The sequence below is a fragment of the Eurosta solidaginis genome, chromosome X, assembly GCF_040869045.1.
Source record: "Eurosta solidaginis isolate ZX-2024a chromosome X, ASM4086904v1, whole genome shotgun sequence".
Taxonomy (NCBI): Eukaryota; Metazoa; Arthropoda; class Insecta; order Diptera; family Tephritidae; genus Eurosta; species Eurosta solidaginis.
Window position 1 is genome coordinate 47,056,883 of NC_090324.1, and position 15,457 is coordinate 47,072,339.

The window sequence follows — 15,457 nt, forward strand, 5'->3', positions numbered from 1 at the left end:
CGATTTTTGCTCAAGTTATCGTGTTAACGGCCTTGCGGAAGGACAGACGGACGACTGTGTATAAAAACTGGGCGTTACATCAACCGATTTCGCCCATTTTCAAAGAAAACAGTTAACGCCATAAAATCTATGCCCCTACCAAATTTCAAAAGGATTGGTTAATTTTTGTTCGACTTATGGCGTTAAAAGTATCCTAGACAAATTAAATGAAAAAGGGCGGAGCCACGCCCATTTTTAAATTTTCTTTTATTTTTGTATTTTGTTGCACCATATCATTACTGGAGTTGAATCTTGACATAATTTACTTATATACTGTAAAGATATTAAATTTTTTGTTAAAATTTTACTTTAAAAAAATTTTTTTTTTAAAAGTGGGCGTGGCCCTTCTCCGATTTTGCTAATTTTTATTAAGCGTACATATAGTAATAAGAGTAACGTTCCTGCCAAATTTCATCATGATATCTTCAACGACTGCCAAATTACAGCTTGCAAAAGTTTTAAATTACCTTCTTTTAAAAGTGGGCGGTGCCACGCCCATTGTCCAAAATTTTACTAATTTTCTATTTTGCGTCATAAGTTCAACTCATCTACCAAGTTTCGTCGCTTTATCGGTCTTTTGTAATGAATTATCGCACTTTTTCAGTTTTTCGAAATTTTCGATATCGAAAAAGTGGGCGTGGTTATAGTCCGATATCGTTCATTTTAAATAGCGATCTGAGATGAGTGCTCAGGAACCTACGTACCAAATTTCATCAAGATACCTCAAAATTTACTCAATTTATCGTGTTAACGGACGGACGGACATGGCTCAATCAAATTTTTTTTCGATCCTGATTATTTTGATATATGGAAGTCTATATCTATCTCGATTCCTTTATATATGTACAACCAACCGTGATCCAATCAAACTTAATATACTCTGTGAGCTCTGCTCAACTGAGTATAAAAAAGCGGATACCGATAACTACACCAAAGCAGTACCGAAAACCGCAAAACATCAGAATCGGTTCTGACGTGTTTTTGTCGAATATGGGCATCTAATGCAGTTCCAACCAGTCATACACAACAAAGGAATTCACAAAAAAAAGGAAAACAAAACAAAAACAAACCTCTCCTTGCACAAAAAATTTAACATTTTTTTTACAAAGAAATTTTTGTTGTTGTTTTTTACCCTTTCCGTTTTTTGGGCACTGTTTTCTGGCTGAGGGGCAGGACTTGTTGTTTTTCAACAACAAACATCACAAACAGTCATTATAAGGGCTCGGTACAAAAACAATCCGAGTCCCGAAATTAAAGAATCCCGACACGACAAAATCCCGAAATTGGAAAAAGTCAACTGTTTCTACCGGCCTAGTGTACTACTGCCCCAGTGACCTAGTTTTTTTGTAAGGGCAAGCAAATACATATATGTATATATATACTCGCACACCACAAATTCACCATACCAGCTATCAGCTAACCAAGAAATACACGACAGCTTTGCATGCAATCTCAGAATGATACGTGCAGATAGAACGCGTCGTGGAGAACGCATCGCCCATCTGCGTGCAAGCACCGGCAGTTGGTACACTTTCGAATTTAATTACGATTTGCGCCGTAAGATTACACAAAAGTTTCAATTCCGTGTTCACTAGCACACGCTTATTCTCATACCTGTCTTTTAAGTTTTTCCAGGCTGTTTCAAACCCTTCATTCGTAAGGGAGCACCTTTCTACTATTTCTTTTGCTTCCCCTTGAATATTCTGCCTTAGATAGTAAATTTTTTCAACATCTTGCAGATCCTTGTTGAGAATATATAAGGCCGTGAACATATCTCTAAAAGCCGGCCAAGAAAGGTAATCACCTTTAAACACATCGGTATCGCAAGGGGGCAGCCGAATTTTATGTCCATGATTGGGATTGGTTTCCACTTTTGTGGCAGGGGTATTTGAAGTGTGCTAATTTTTCCATTTCAGCAGCGATTGTAGCCATGCATTTCATATAGCATGCGAAACAGCTTTTATTTTTCTGCTTAATGGATTGCAGGTCCTCTTTCGTTATGTCTGTAGAGTTGAGGAGACCTTCATAAAGTGACTTTGTCTTCTTCCATAGTGATTTCAGCTCCTCTTGCTGTATCGAAAGGGTGTGTTTGTTTTGTTCAGCGATTGGCTTCGCGTTGAACTCCTGCTCAAACTCCACTATGGAGTCTGTCATTCTTATGTAGGTCTACATTTTTTTTTATTATTTTAAATATCTTGTCTCTTTTAAGGAACGAGAGCGGGAGTAATGACTCTGGAGTATAGTGCTTGCAAAGAAAGCGAAATTATAAGAATTGATACAGATAGAAATCTGTTTCAAGATTTAATGTTCCTAATTATTTGTGTATTGTTGTTGAAATCTCTACGAGTGACACAGATAGAAATTTGGATGCGAATTTAATGTGATGAAAAAATGAAGTGGGCTAATTGGGCCAAACCAAATTAGTATTCAAAAAAAAAAAAAAAGAATTGAATGCAATTGTGTACTTCTTCGACCGTGAAAAGCGTAATAAACTTATTTATTTTGTATTTTTTTTCCTGTTTGATACACAATTTTGAAAATAACTTTATATGAACTGTAAATAAATATTGTCTGCTACCAGCCACTAGCCATCCAATGGTGTATATAAGTCGCAGTGGCTTGGATATTGTGTACAAGTGTATATAAACTGAAGTGAATCTGTGACAAGTCTACAAAAAACATCAACCAGTTGGAAATAAAGGTGTTGTGAACTTCTTATCGAAATTTCGAATGAAAGGAAACTATCCCTAAGTGTTATGTTGCACAGTGCAGTGGAAGTGAAGAAAAAAAATAATAATCTAAATCACTGCCTGTCTGCCTTGAGCTGTGTCGGAGGATAATTACCACCGGTGGGGGAGTCAACCGATAGTCAAAAGGCGATTGGTGTGTTTAAAACACGAAATTTCTACCTACTTAAATTATAAATCTATCACAAGTTCACTTCTAGACGTTCACGTATTGCACAAAAAAAAAAATGATGGTGCATGAACCAATAACACCAACGTACCTTGTATCGCTTAAGTGATGATGTTTTTTATGATATGTGGGTAGATGTGCGGACTGTATGATGTGCGGACTGTATGACATGTTGACTATATGATGTAATGACCATATGATATGCGGACTGTATGATGTGATGACTATATAATATGCGGACTGTATGATGTGATGACTATATAATATGCGGACTGTATGATGTGATGACTATATAATATGCAGACTGTATGATGTGCTTTGGTGTGCGTATTGAATGCTCGCTATTACCACTCGTCGCTAATGGCTGATCGTTGGTATTTCTCACTAATTCCAAATAATTTTTATTGCAATTTCGCACCGTGAATTTTAAATAATCTTGATGATAAACTTGCACCTTGAAATTTATGCGCTGGCTGAATTTTGTGTTCACTTCGGTTTTTCCTGGCGCGATAGGACCAATGATTACGTATAGTTCGGGACGATGGGGATTCGTTCGCACGTAACACCAAAAAGAAAAATAAAAAGGAACTAGTTAGTGTCTTAAGGAAAAAACAATATTTTCACTAATCTAATTAATAACAAAATTTCTTTATTCGAGAATTCAAAAGAAAGTGGAAAATTTAAATTTGAAAGTATTTACCGAATCACACTAGCTTAATTTTATCGAATTTCCACTTGAAAAAAAGGAATTCTTACCTTCGGTTTGGTTGCTGGAGCTCACTTGCGGACGTTCAGAAAGAAAGTGAAGTGAAAAGAAAAGAAAGAGTCCATGGGCCCGCCGATTACTAACTTTCGTCGAGTTTTCCCCTACTCAATTAGTTCTCGGCGGTGCAAGGACAGTTACCGGTAATAATCAAAGTAAGGGGCGCATTAGGGTGACCCGAAAGTTATTTTAAAAAATATTTAGGCTGGTGACCTAAACAGTTAACTTAGTAAGTGTAATATGGAAAAAATGTTATTTGTTTCAATGTATCATGTTAATAGATTACTATAAATGTCTTGTTTTTCATATATTTATTAAAGCCTTGCTGAAGAAGACGCGAATATGCGTCGAAACGCGTAGAAGAGAAAATAAACGATTGTTTTATTTCAAAAAATCGGCCGAAAATCTCCTTAATTTAATAATTAAACTTAACGACCTGGCCCAATACAAAATAATTAAAACTGATCGGAGAGCTACACCGAAGCAGCAAATACGAAAAACAAAAAAGCAGCAAGATGAGACATTTTTTGCAGTATATAAGGTACAAATACAATATAGACACCTGCCAACTAATTAAAGAATACTAAAAACACCATATGACTCTCGCAAGATAACAAAGACGACGAAAATTTTTACTAAATGTAAGGACTATGGGATCACACCACTACATTTAAAGGGTAAGACAAGTAAAATAGTATTGGGATTTAAACTTGAAATAACGAAGAAGAAAATGTAAGATATAGAAAAACAATTTTTAATAAAAGTACTAAACTTAGAAATCAAAGAGGCAAATATAAGAATATAGAAAACCCAAGCAAGCAATGGGTGAAATTTTGGATGAAAAGGAGTATAACTCAATAGTTGCATCTCAAAATCAATATTTAGAGGGTACCAAAAAGAAAATTGAAATAAATCTAAATAAAAACTTGTCACTGCAATAAAAGAAAACTTTGAAAAGTATAATTTGAAATATAATGAAGATTGGTTCACGAACAAGACAAAGATTAACCTTCCCACAGAGTGCAGGTGGCTACTCTCCCTGGGTAATAAATTCGCGCTTCCCATCTCGAAAAATACTTTCTCGCCCATACATTTAATAGCAGATATCGAGCAAGGCATACAGACGATGCCAGATGATAGAGAGGAAGACATAGTTAGATGCAAATTTGCAGCCATGGTAAACAACTTCAAAAATAAATTTAGAAACAGTCCGAAAGAGAAATTCATATTGAAAATCTATGAAGAACCCAAACGGTTTTTAAAACAACATAAGGACTCTATAGTCATCACGAACGCGGATAAAGATAGTAAGACTGTGATGATGTACAAATCAGAGTACGAAGACAAAATGAAAGGCCTCTTGGATGACAAGCTAACGTGTAAAGCCATAAGAACTGATCCTACCCAATTTCTATTACATAAAAATAACAAGATCCTGAATGACCTCTACGAAACGCAAAGCATCATTTTGAAAGAAAAACACGACTTGTCGTGCCGAGCAACTACAGCGCCGAGAATATATAGATTACCTAAAGTTCATAAAGAAAACATACCTCTGCGGCCAATTTCTTCTTCGGTGAACGTACCATGCTCGAGATTATCAAAATACGTAGGTCAGATACTACAAAACATCGTTTCGGACAAATACAAAATAAAGAATTCACAAAGAAATAAAAGAAAATATTAAAAACCTAACAATTGAAGATGACGAAACTCTAATATCTTTGGACGTAGTATCCCTATTCACAAACATACCTATTCACTTTGCGTTTGGCTCAATCGTGAAACAATGGACAGGTTTACAAAACCACACAAAAATCTCAAAAACCCAATTTCTCAAAATTCTCGAGTTTTTTTTGAGGGAATATAATTATTTCGTACACGATGGGACTTTCTACCAACAATCATATGGTATGCCGATGGGCAATCCCTTATCACCAACCATAGCAGATATTGTGTTGGGCAAGATTATTGAAGACAGCATCACTGAGCTAAGATCTAAGGACATACATGTTAAATACATAACAAAATATGTAGCTGACATGTTCGCTATAGTTAAGATTATTGACGTGAAAGAGATACTAAAAATATTCAATGGACAACATTCCAAAATAAAAGTCACCCTGGAGAGAGAAACGAACAATAAATTAGCCTTCCTAGATATAGAGGTCCATAATACAGAGAACAAAATAAGGACCAATTGGTATAAGAAAGCCCTAGCATCATCGATAATGATCCACTATTTGTCGAATCACCCATGGAGTCAAAAGAAGAACAAGACCATAGGTTTTATTAAGAAAGTCTACTCCCTGATCGACCAGGAGTTCGCGGAAGAAAACAAGAGGAAAATAAAAACATTCTCCAAAAAAATGGCTACCCTAATGCAGTAATAGAAGCATTTATAACTGCAGCGAAAAACAAAACGAGAAACTGCAATATCAATACAGAAAGTGAAGATAACAACAACAAAATATACATTGGCTTCACATATGTACCTCAACTAACGGACAATAACACTTTATGTAAAATTATCAAAAGCAACAATTTAAGCTACGCACACAAACCGCATCACATAATTCGCAGCATATACACAAAAACAAAGGACAAAATTAATAAAAAACAACTACACAACGTAGTGTATGAATTACAGTGCAAAGGCAAACAAGGGAAAAGCTGCAAGAAAGTTTACATTGGCACAACAAAAAGATCACTTGAAACAAGGTTAAACGAACATAAATCAGATGCCAAAAACAACAAATACACTACATCATTAGCGCAACACCTGATAGAAAATAACCACACAGCTGATTTTAACATCACAAAAATATTGGATGTAGAGAACAGAACAAGAAGAAGGATGACGCTAGAAGGGTTACGGATACAACAACAATTTAACAAAGCAATGAATTTTAAAAAAGACTTGACAACATAAATTGCGCATATGCTACTGCGATCACACAAAATGTTTAAGCCTGGACAAGAGAAGATGTGCGGTGTTTTTTGTATATATAATTTTGCATTGATTATACTCAGATGTGAAATTTAATTACTGTTAATTTAGTAAGTGTAATATGGAAAAAATGTTATTTGATTCAATGTATCATGTAATTAGATTACTATAAATGTTTTGTTATTCGTATATTTATTAAAGCCTTCCTGACGAAGACGCGAATATTCGTCGAAACGCGTAGAAGAGAAAAAAACGATTGTTTTATTGCAAAAAATCGGCCGAGAGGCTCCATAATTTAATAATAATAATTGTTACATTTGTGGTGCCAAACCTAGTCAAATGAACATACCAGTTGCTTCTTACTTTGCAAAGACTGAAAATTATGGTTATGGGTTGTCTACACTCCATGCGTTGATAAAAACATTCGAGTGTTTATTAAAAAAAAAACCGATGAGGGAACCAAAACATTTTTAATGAAAGAAAAAGCCAAATCAAGCAAAAGTCAAAAAAAGTCAGAGACGATTGCAATTTTTGAAATATTTATTTACCGTAAATACAAAAGTGAATTATAACCTTATATAGAAGTATGTTGTAATTCTTTTTTTATTAAATAAACGACTGCTGAGCAGATCTGAGACCAAGCATAATTTTATTGTATAGATAATAGGATACAAGGATTTAAAAGGGTAAGGGTTGGGAAAAAATTTTTTTTTGAATCACCCTAATGTATATGTAGACACACACACACACAAATTTTTTGTATTAGAAGCATGGGAATTCTGTATAATCCAATTTCAATGGTTAAGTTAATATAGGAGCACAACTATAATGGTTTTGACTTTTTTCCACCTAACTCCATACAGTCGAAACACAGTGCGCCCCTCTGCGTTGGACCGAGGTGAGGGCGAGTCGCTTCTATTGGTATTTCATTGCGTTCGCCCAGATTTCTGCACCGTATAAGAGTTTAGAGCCCGAGGCTGGTGCAAGCAGCTCCCTTGTGCATGGCTTTGGACCAACTGTGTTTGCCATTAATCTAGCGATCTCCGTTATTGCTGTTCCTAGCTAGATACTGTGCTCAGCCATGTATCATGTAATTAGATTACTATAAATGCTTTGTTTTTCGTATATTTATTAAAGCCTTCCTGACGAAGACGCGAATATGCGTCGAAACGCGTGGAAGAGAAAATAAACGATTGTTTTATTTAAAAAAATCGGCCGAAAAGCTCCTTATATTAATAATTAAACTTTACGACCTGGCCTAATATAAAATAATTAAAACTGATCGGAGAGCTACACCGAAGCAGCAAATACGAAAAACAAAAAAACAGCAAGATGAAACATTTTTTCCAGCATATAAGGTACAAATACAATATGGACACCTGCCAACTAATTAAAGAATACAAAAAAACACCATCTGACTCTCGCAAGACAACAACAACGACTAAAATTTTTACTTAAATGTAAGGACTATGGGATCACACCACCACATTTAAAGGGTAAGACAAGTAAAATAGTATGAGGTGGGTTTTGCCTAAGGCTGGGGTAACGCTCAGTCAATCCAGAGTCGAGTAAACACACACCACAAACCCCTACTGAATAAATACACGATATTTACGTGTTACGAACACACGCTCGCACGGCTGGAGATATTAGGCGGGCAGCAGCTTTCCGTCGCAAGATGGTGAGGGGCGGAGCGGCGGCTAACTGTCGTTGGAGTAGAGGAGATTCGGTAGGGCGGTTGAAGGGTCGGGTAAGGGACGGACTGGTACGGCGATACGGAAGCAGCGGCGGGATAGAAGCAGCGGCATAACGGCGGTAGGATGGCAAGCGGCCAGTGACTGGTGTAGCAGTGGCGGGACGGATGCCCCGGCTTAACGGCGGTAGGATGGCAGACGGCCAACGGTCGTCATAGCAGCGGCGTTAGGGATGCAGGGGCTTAACGTCGGTAGGATGGCAGACGGCCAACGGTCGTCGTAGCAGCGGCGTGAGGGATGCAGTGGCTTAACGGCGGTAGGATGGCAAACGGCCAACGGCCATCGTAGCAGCGGCGGGACGGATGCAGCGGCTTAACGGCGGTAGGATGGCAGACGGCCAACGGCCATCGTAGCAACGGCGGGACGGAAGCAGGGGCTTAACGTCGGTAGGATGGCAGACGGCCAACGGTCGTCGTAGCAGCGGCGTGAGGGATGCAGTGGCTTAACGGCGGTAGGATGGCAAACGGCCAACGGCCATCGTAGCAGCGGCGGGACGGATGCAGCGGCTTAACGGCGGTAGGATGGCAGACGGGCAACAGTATTCGTAGCAGCGGCGTGATGGATGCAGCGGCTTAACGGCGGTAGGATGGCGAACGACCAACGGTCGTCGTAGCAGCGGCTTAACGGCGGTAGTATGGCAGACGGCTTACGAGCAGGTGCTGAATGGCGGTTAGACGGCGAACGACCAGTGGTTGGCGGGGCCGCGGCGGCACCAGCAAGGCAGTATGGGCATGGCGGTACTATAGCGGACAGCAAACGGTCGGCGTAGCACCGGCGGTACAAGAGGGCGACGATGCGACGCAGTGGCGGTGGGCTACGGAGCGCGTACCAGGGCTGCGGTGAGAGGAGAAGTAGGCTGGCGATTGTGATTACCTGGACAGCGGCGGCTCGTTCCGGGCGGGGTCGGTTGACGGTGTCGGATTGATCGGTAGTCCTCGGGGTTGATCACCTTGGGAAGAGACTGCGAGGACTGGTTAGTGTTGGTTTCACCGCTGGACACCCCCGCCTCCCAATTGCACACTAGTAGAAGGTGCGTAAGGGGGGCGGAGTTGTACCAGCCGGGCACCGTGTGTCTACCCGTGGGCGGAGGGGAAGTGCACCTTAACCGCACAGCGTTAGTCCCTGTGCGCACGCATCGTCTCACGGCTGAAACCAGAGCTATGGAGAGGGATCGTGCGGTCGTTCGGGCAGCGGGTCATTCCTTACCGCTCTAGGGCGACGGAGGGAAAAGTAGCCCGAAGACACCACTCTCGTCGTCCTGGTGCAGCAAGGGGTGACTCGCGCCACGGCCGCACCATCTTCTCCCTAGCTAACTAGTGGGAGTGGTCCCACCGCTCCGGCCAGCCTATTAAACCACAGCTGAGGGGGAGGCTTGCTTTGGGTCATTGAGGCGGCGGCTGGCTCAAGCACCAAGGTGGGCGACGGAGGGAAAAGTAGTCCGAAGACACCACTCGCGTCGTCCAGCCCTGGTGAATGGTGACCCGCGCCATGACGGCGCCCCTGCCACGCAGCCCGTGCTGAGGGGGGAAGGGGGTATTTGTTCATTGAGCCAGCGGGCCGCTCAAGAACCAAAGTGGGCGACGGAGGGAAAAGTAGTCCGAAGACACCACTCGCGTCGTCCAGCCCTGGTGGAGGGTGACCCGCGCCATGACAGCGCCCCTTCCACTCAGCTAGCTAGCCGAAGTGGTTATTTTGTCTTTGAAAAGACAACCACTCCCGCTGGCTCACCTGCGAGGACTGAATTGCAAAAATGCAAATTCGATGTTTATATGGGTGGTGCCGCAAACTGGTTGAGAAGTCAACACACAATTATTTTAATTTTCATTGGTTCGCTATCAGTGGTTGTTGACTATGCTATAAAAGAATAAGTACAAGTTGTTGTTGGCTATGCTATAGAAAAATAAATACAGGGAGGTTCAGGTTTAAGTGAATAAGGAAATACAGGGGGTTACGTTATTGTAACGCTACGTTACAATAGTATTGGGATTTAAACTTGAAAAACCGAAGAAGGAAATGCAATCTATAGAAAACCAATTTTTAATAAAAGTACTAAACTTAGAAATCAAAGAGGCAAATATAAAAATTTAAATGGTTAATAATCTTGTAAGAAAAACCAAGCAAACAATAGGTATTTTGAATGAAAAATAGTATAACTCAATTGTTGCATCTCAAAATCAATATTTAGAGGGCACCAAAAAGAAAATTGAAAAAACCTAAATAAAATACTGCTCACTGCAATAAAAGAAAACTTTGAAAAATATATTTTGAAATATAATGAAGATTGGTTCACGAACAAGAAAAAGATTAACATTCCCACAGAGTGCCGGTGGCTGCTCTCCCTTGGTAATAAATTCGCGCTTCCCATCTCGAAAAAGATTTTCTCGCCCTTACATTTAATAGCAGATATCGAGCAAGGCATACAGACGATGCCAGATGATAGAGATAAAGACATAGTTAGATGCAAATTTGCAACCAGGGTAAACAACTTCAAAAATAAATTTAGAAACAGTCCGAAAGAGAAATTCATATTGCAAATCTATGAAGAAACCAAACGGTTCTTAAAACAACATAAGAACTCTATAGTCATCACGAACGCGGATAAAGGTAGTAAGTCTGTGATGATGTACAAATCAGGGTACAAAGACAAAATGAAAGAGCTCTTGGATGACAAGCATGGTGCATTCCAACAACGTAAAAAACATGCTTTTTCAAGAGTCACTGACCGGAATCGTATGCATTCCGGCAGTATAATCTTATGGGTCAGGCATCGAGCTGATTGGAATCCGGTGCATTCCAACAACACAGGTCATGTTACTTTTTTATGCCTTGTGATGGCGTATCCTCATTACACTACTCTTAGCACTGCCGGATTCCCATGACATGCTGATTGGAATCTTGTTGCATTCCAACAGGGAGATTGGAATCCACTGCATTCCGAAGTCATGCTGAGCGGAATCTGATGCATTCCGCCAGTATAAGATTTCGGCATAAGATCTTATTTCTGCTCATATTTCTTATTATTATTATATTCTGAAATTAAATAGTAATGTTCATTAATATTTCTTTGTTTGTAATATAACATTGTTGAAAGCTCGATATATCTTAAATTTTATCTTTTGAGTTGTATATTTATATATCTTTTATATTATGCAGTCGACCATAGTTTGTCGTCGACTTTAAATAATAAATAAATAAATAAATAAATAAATAAGCTAACGTATAAAGACATAAGACCTGATCCTACCCAATTTCTATTACGTAAAAATAACAAGATCCTGAATGACCTCTACAAAACGCAAAGCATTAAATTGAAAGAAAAACACGACTTTTCATGCGCAGCAGCTACAGCGTCGAGAATATATGGATTACCTAAAGTTCATAAACAAAACATACCCCCGCGGCCAATTTCTTCTTCGGTGAACGTACCATGCTTGAGATTATCAAAATACGAAGGTCAGATACTACAAAACATCGTTTCGGACAAATACAATATAAAGAATTCACAACGACCAAATAAAACATTATAAACCTAACAATTGAAGATGACAATATTCTAATATCTTTGGACGTAGTATCCCTATTCACAAACATACCTATTCACTTCGCGATTGGCACAATCATGAAACAATGGACAGGTTTACAAAACCACACAAAAATCTCAAAAACCCAATTTCTCAAAATTCGCCAGTTTGGTTGAGGGAAAATAATTATTTCGTACACGATGGGACCTTCTACCAACAAACATATGGTATGCCGATGGGCAATCCCTTATCACCAACCATAGCAGATATTGTGTTGGACAAGATTATTGACGAAAGCATCACTGAGCTAAGATCTAAGGACATACATGTTAAATACATAACAAAATATGTAGATGACATGTTCGCTATAGTTAAGATTAATGACGTGGAAGAGATACTAATAATATTCAATGGACAACATACCAAAATAAAATTCACTCTGGAGAGAGAAACGAATAATAAATTAGCCTTCCTAGATATAGAGGTCCATAATGCAGACAACAAAATAAGGACCAATTAGTAATGGTCCACTATTTGTCGAACCACCCATGGAGTCAAAAGAAGAACACGGCCATAGGTTTTATTAAGAAAGTATACTCCCTGAGCGACCAGGAGTTCATGGAAGAAAACAAGAGGAAAATAAAAAACATTCTCCAAAAAAATGGCTACCCTAATGCAGTAATAGAAGCATTTATAACTGCAGCGAAAAACAAAACGAGAAACTGCAATATCAATACAGAAAGTGAAGATAACAACAACAAAATATACATTGGCGTCACAGATGTACCTCAACTAACGGACAACAACACTTTATGTAAAGTTATCAAAAGCAACAATTTAAGCTACGCACACAAAAAGCATCACACCAATCGCAGCATATACACAAAAACAAGGGACAAAATTAATAAAGAACAACTACACAACGTAGTGTTTGAATTACAGTGCAAAGGCAAACAAGGAAAAAGCTGCAATAAAGTTTACATTGGCACATCAAAAAGATCACTTGAAACTAGGGTGAACGACCATAAATCAGATGCCAAAAACAACAAATACACTACAGCATTAGCGCAACACTTGATAGAAAATAACCAGACAGCTGATTTTAACAACACAAAAATATTGGATGTGGGGAACAGAACAAGAAGAAGGATGACGCTAGAAGGGTTACGGATACAACAACAATTTAACAAAGCAATGAATTTTAAAGAAGACGTTGACAACATAAATTGCGCATATGCTACTGCGATCACACAAAATGTTTAAGCCTGGGCAAGAAAAGATGTGCTGTGTTTTTTATATATATCATTTTGCATTGATTACACTCAGATGTGATATTTAATTATTGTTAACTTAGTGAATATGATTCTATATGGTGGTTAGGGTAAAGCGGCGCTGCGAAAGGGAGAGAATCTTCCACTTAAATAAAATAAAAACACTGCACTTTAAATACACTAGCACTTCATGTGCTTTAATATTTATTTATTTATTTACTTGTTTTTTTTTTATTTATTTATTTATTTATTATTTAAAGTCGACGACAAACTATGGTCGACTGCATAATATTAAAGATATATAAATATACAACTCAAAAGATAAAATTTAAGATATATCGAGATTTCAACAATGTTATATTACAAACAAAGAAATATTAATGAATATTACTATTTAATTTCAAAATATAATAATAATAAGAAATATGAGAAGAAATAAGATCTTATGCCGAAATCTTATACTGGCGGAAGGCATCAGATTCCGCTCAGCATGATATCGGAATGCAGTGGATTCCAATCTCCCTGTTGGAATGCATCAAGATTCCAATCAGCATGTCATGGGAATCTGGCAGTGCTAAGAGTAGTGTAATGAGGATACGCCATCACAAGGCATAAAAACATGACCTGTGTTGTTGGAATGCACCGGATTCCAATCAGCTCGATGCCTGACCCATAAGATTATTCTGCCGGAATGCATACGATTCCGGTCAGTGACTCATGAAAAAGCATGTTTTTTACGTTGTTGGAATGCACCAGATTCCAATCAACACAGTACTGTCTTGTTCCTTCTTAATGATACATGTTGATAAATGTTCCTCCGTCCTTAAGCGAAATAGTTCCCGTTTTTTATCGAAGGAATAAAATGCCGGCAAATTAAATTAGCTTGTATCTCTTAAATTAGATAGGCAAGTATTGCATTACGTATAGTGGCAAAAGTACATTCAAGACTGTTGCAGCTATACAAGTCATTGTAGTGCACGCACCAGATAAGAAGAGGATTATTTTTAGCAAAGTTTCGTCGACAAAGGGGTAAATAGAAAGGAACGTAGTGTCTGGATACTCTAGGGGGAACCGCAAAAAACAAGCGGCTGAGGAGGTCCGCGGAATCAATTTCTCCAATAATGAGCTTATGGATGAACAATACCCCCAGTAATATTCTCCGATTTTCCAGAGTGGGTAAGTTAATAAGAAGAAGTCTACTTCTGTATGGAGGAAGGTGGAGACTTGAGTCCCAATTAAGGCCGCGCAATGCAAATATCAAAAATTGCTTTTGAACTGACTCAAGACGCTTTATATGCTTTTGAGAAACAGGGGACCAAACGCATGAGCAATACTCGAGTAATGGACGAACCAGCGATGTGTAAAGAACCTTAGTGAGGTACGGATCATCGAACTCTTTAGCCCATCTTTTAACAAATCCAAGTAAACCCAAAGCTTTGTTGGCTATAGATGAAATGTGCATGTTAAAATTCAATTTCGGATCAAAAAGGACACCTAGGTCATTTGCAATAGATATACGCTCCAAAGGCGTACCATCTATTACATAAGATTTCAATGCTGGCTTCACTCGGTGAAATGTCATATGCTTACATTTAGAGCAATTTAAGTTAGTAAATTTGTTGTGCACCAACATTGGAACGAGTCCAAGTCGGCCTGAAGAAGATCCAAGGAACTCAAATCGGTAGGACAGTAAGTGTAGCAAAGTTTTACATCATCCGCATACATTATAGTATGGGAATATAATATTGTCTGTGGCAAGTCATTAATGAAAAGGGCAAAGAGCAAAGGGCCTATATGACATCCCTGGGGTACGCCGGAGGAAACTCCGAACGATTCCGACAGATTGCACTTGAACAGGACTTTTTGGGTCCGGTTAGAAAGATAGCTTTTCAGCCACATTAATAGGTGAAACGGAAAGCCCAGTAAATCAAGCTTATGAATAAGCAACTCATGGTTGACGGTATCAAATGCTTTGCTGAAGTCCGTGTAGATGACATCCGTTTGCTTGTTCGCTAAAAATCCTTCCATAACTATAGAGGTGAATACAAGCAAATTTGTAGTGGTTGACCTTTGACGAATAAAACCGTGTTGGCATGCAGATAAAAGACTAGAACACTGATATTGCAGTTGACTGGTGACAATCTGTTCAAAGACTTTAGGAATGACTGAAAGTTTAGCAATACCCCTGAAGTTTTCAACTTTTGACCTACTACCTTTTTTATGCAGGGGTATAATAAAAGACT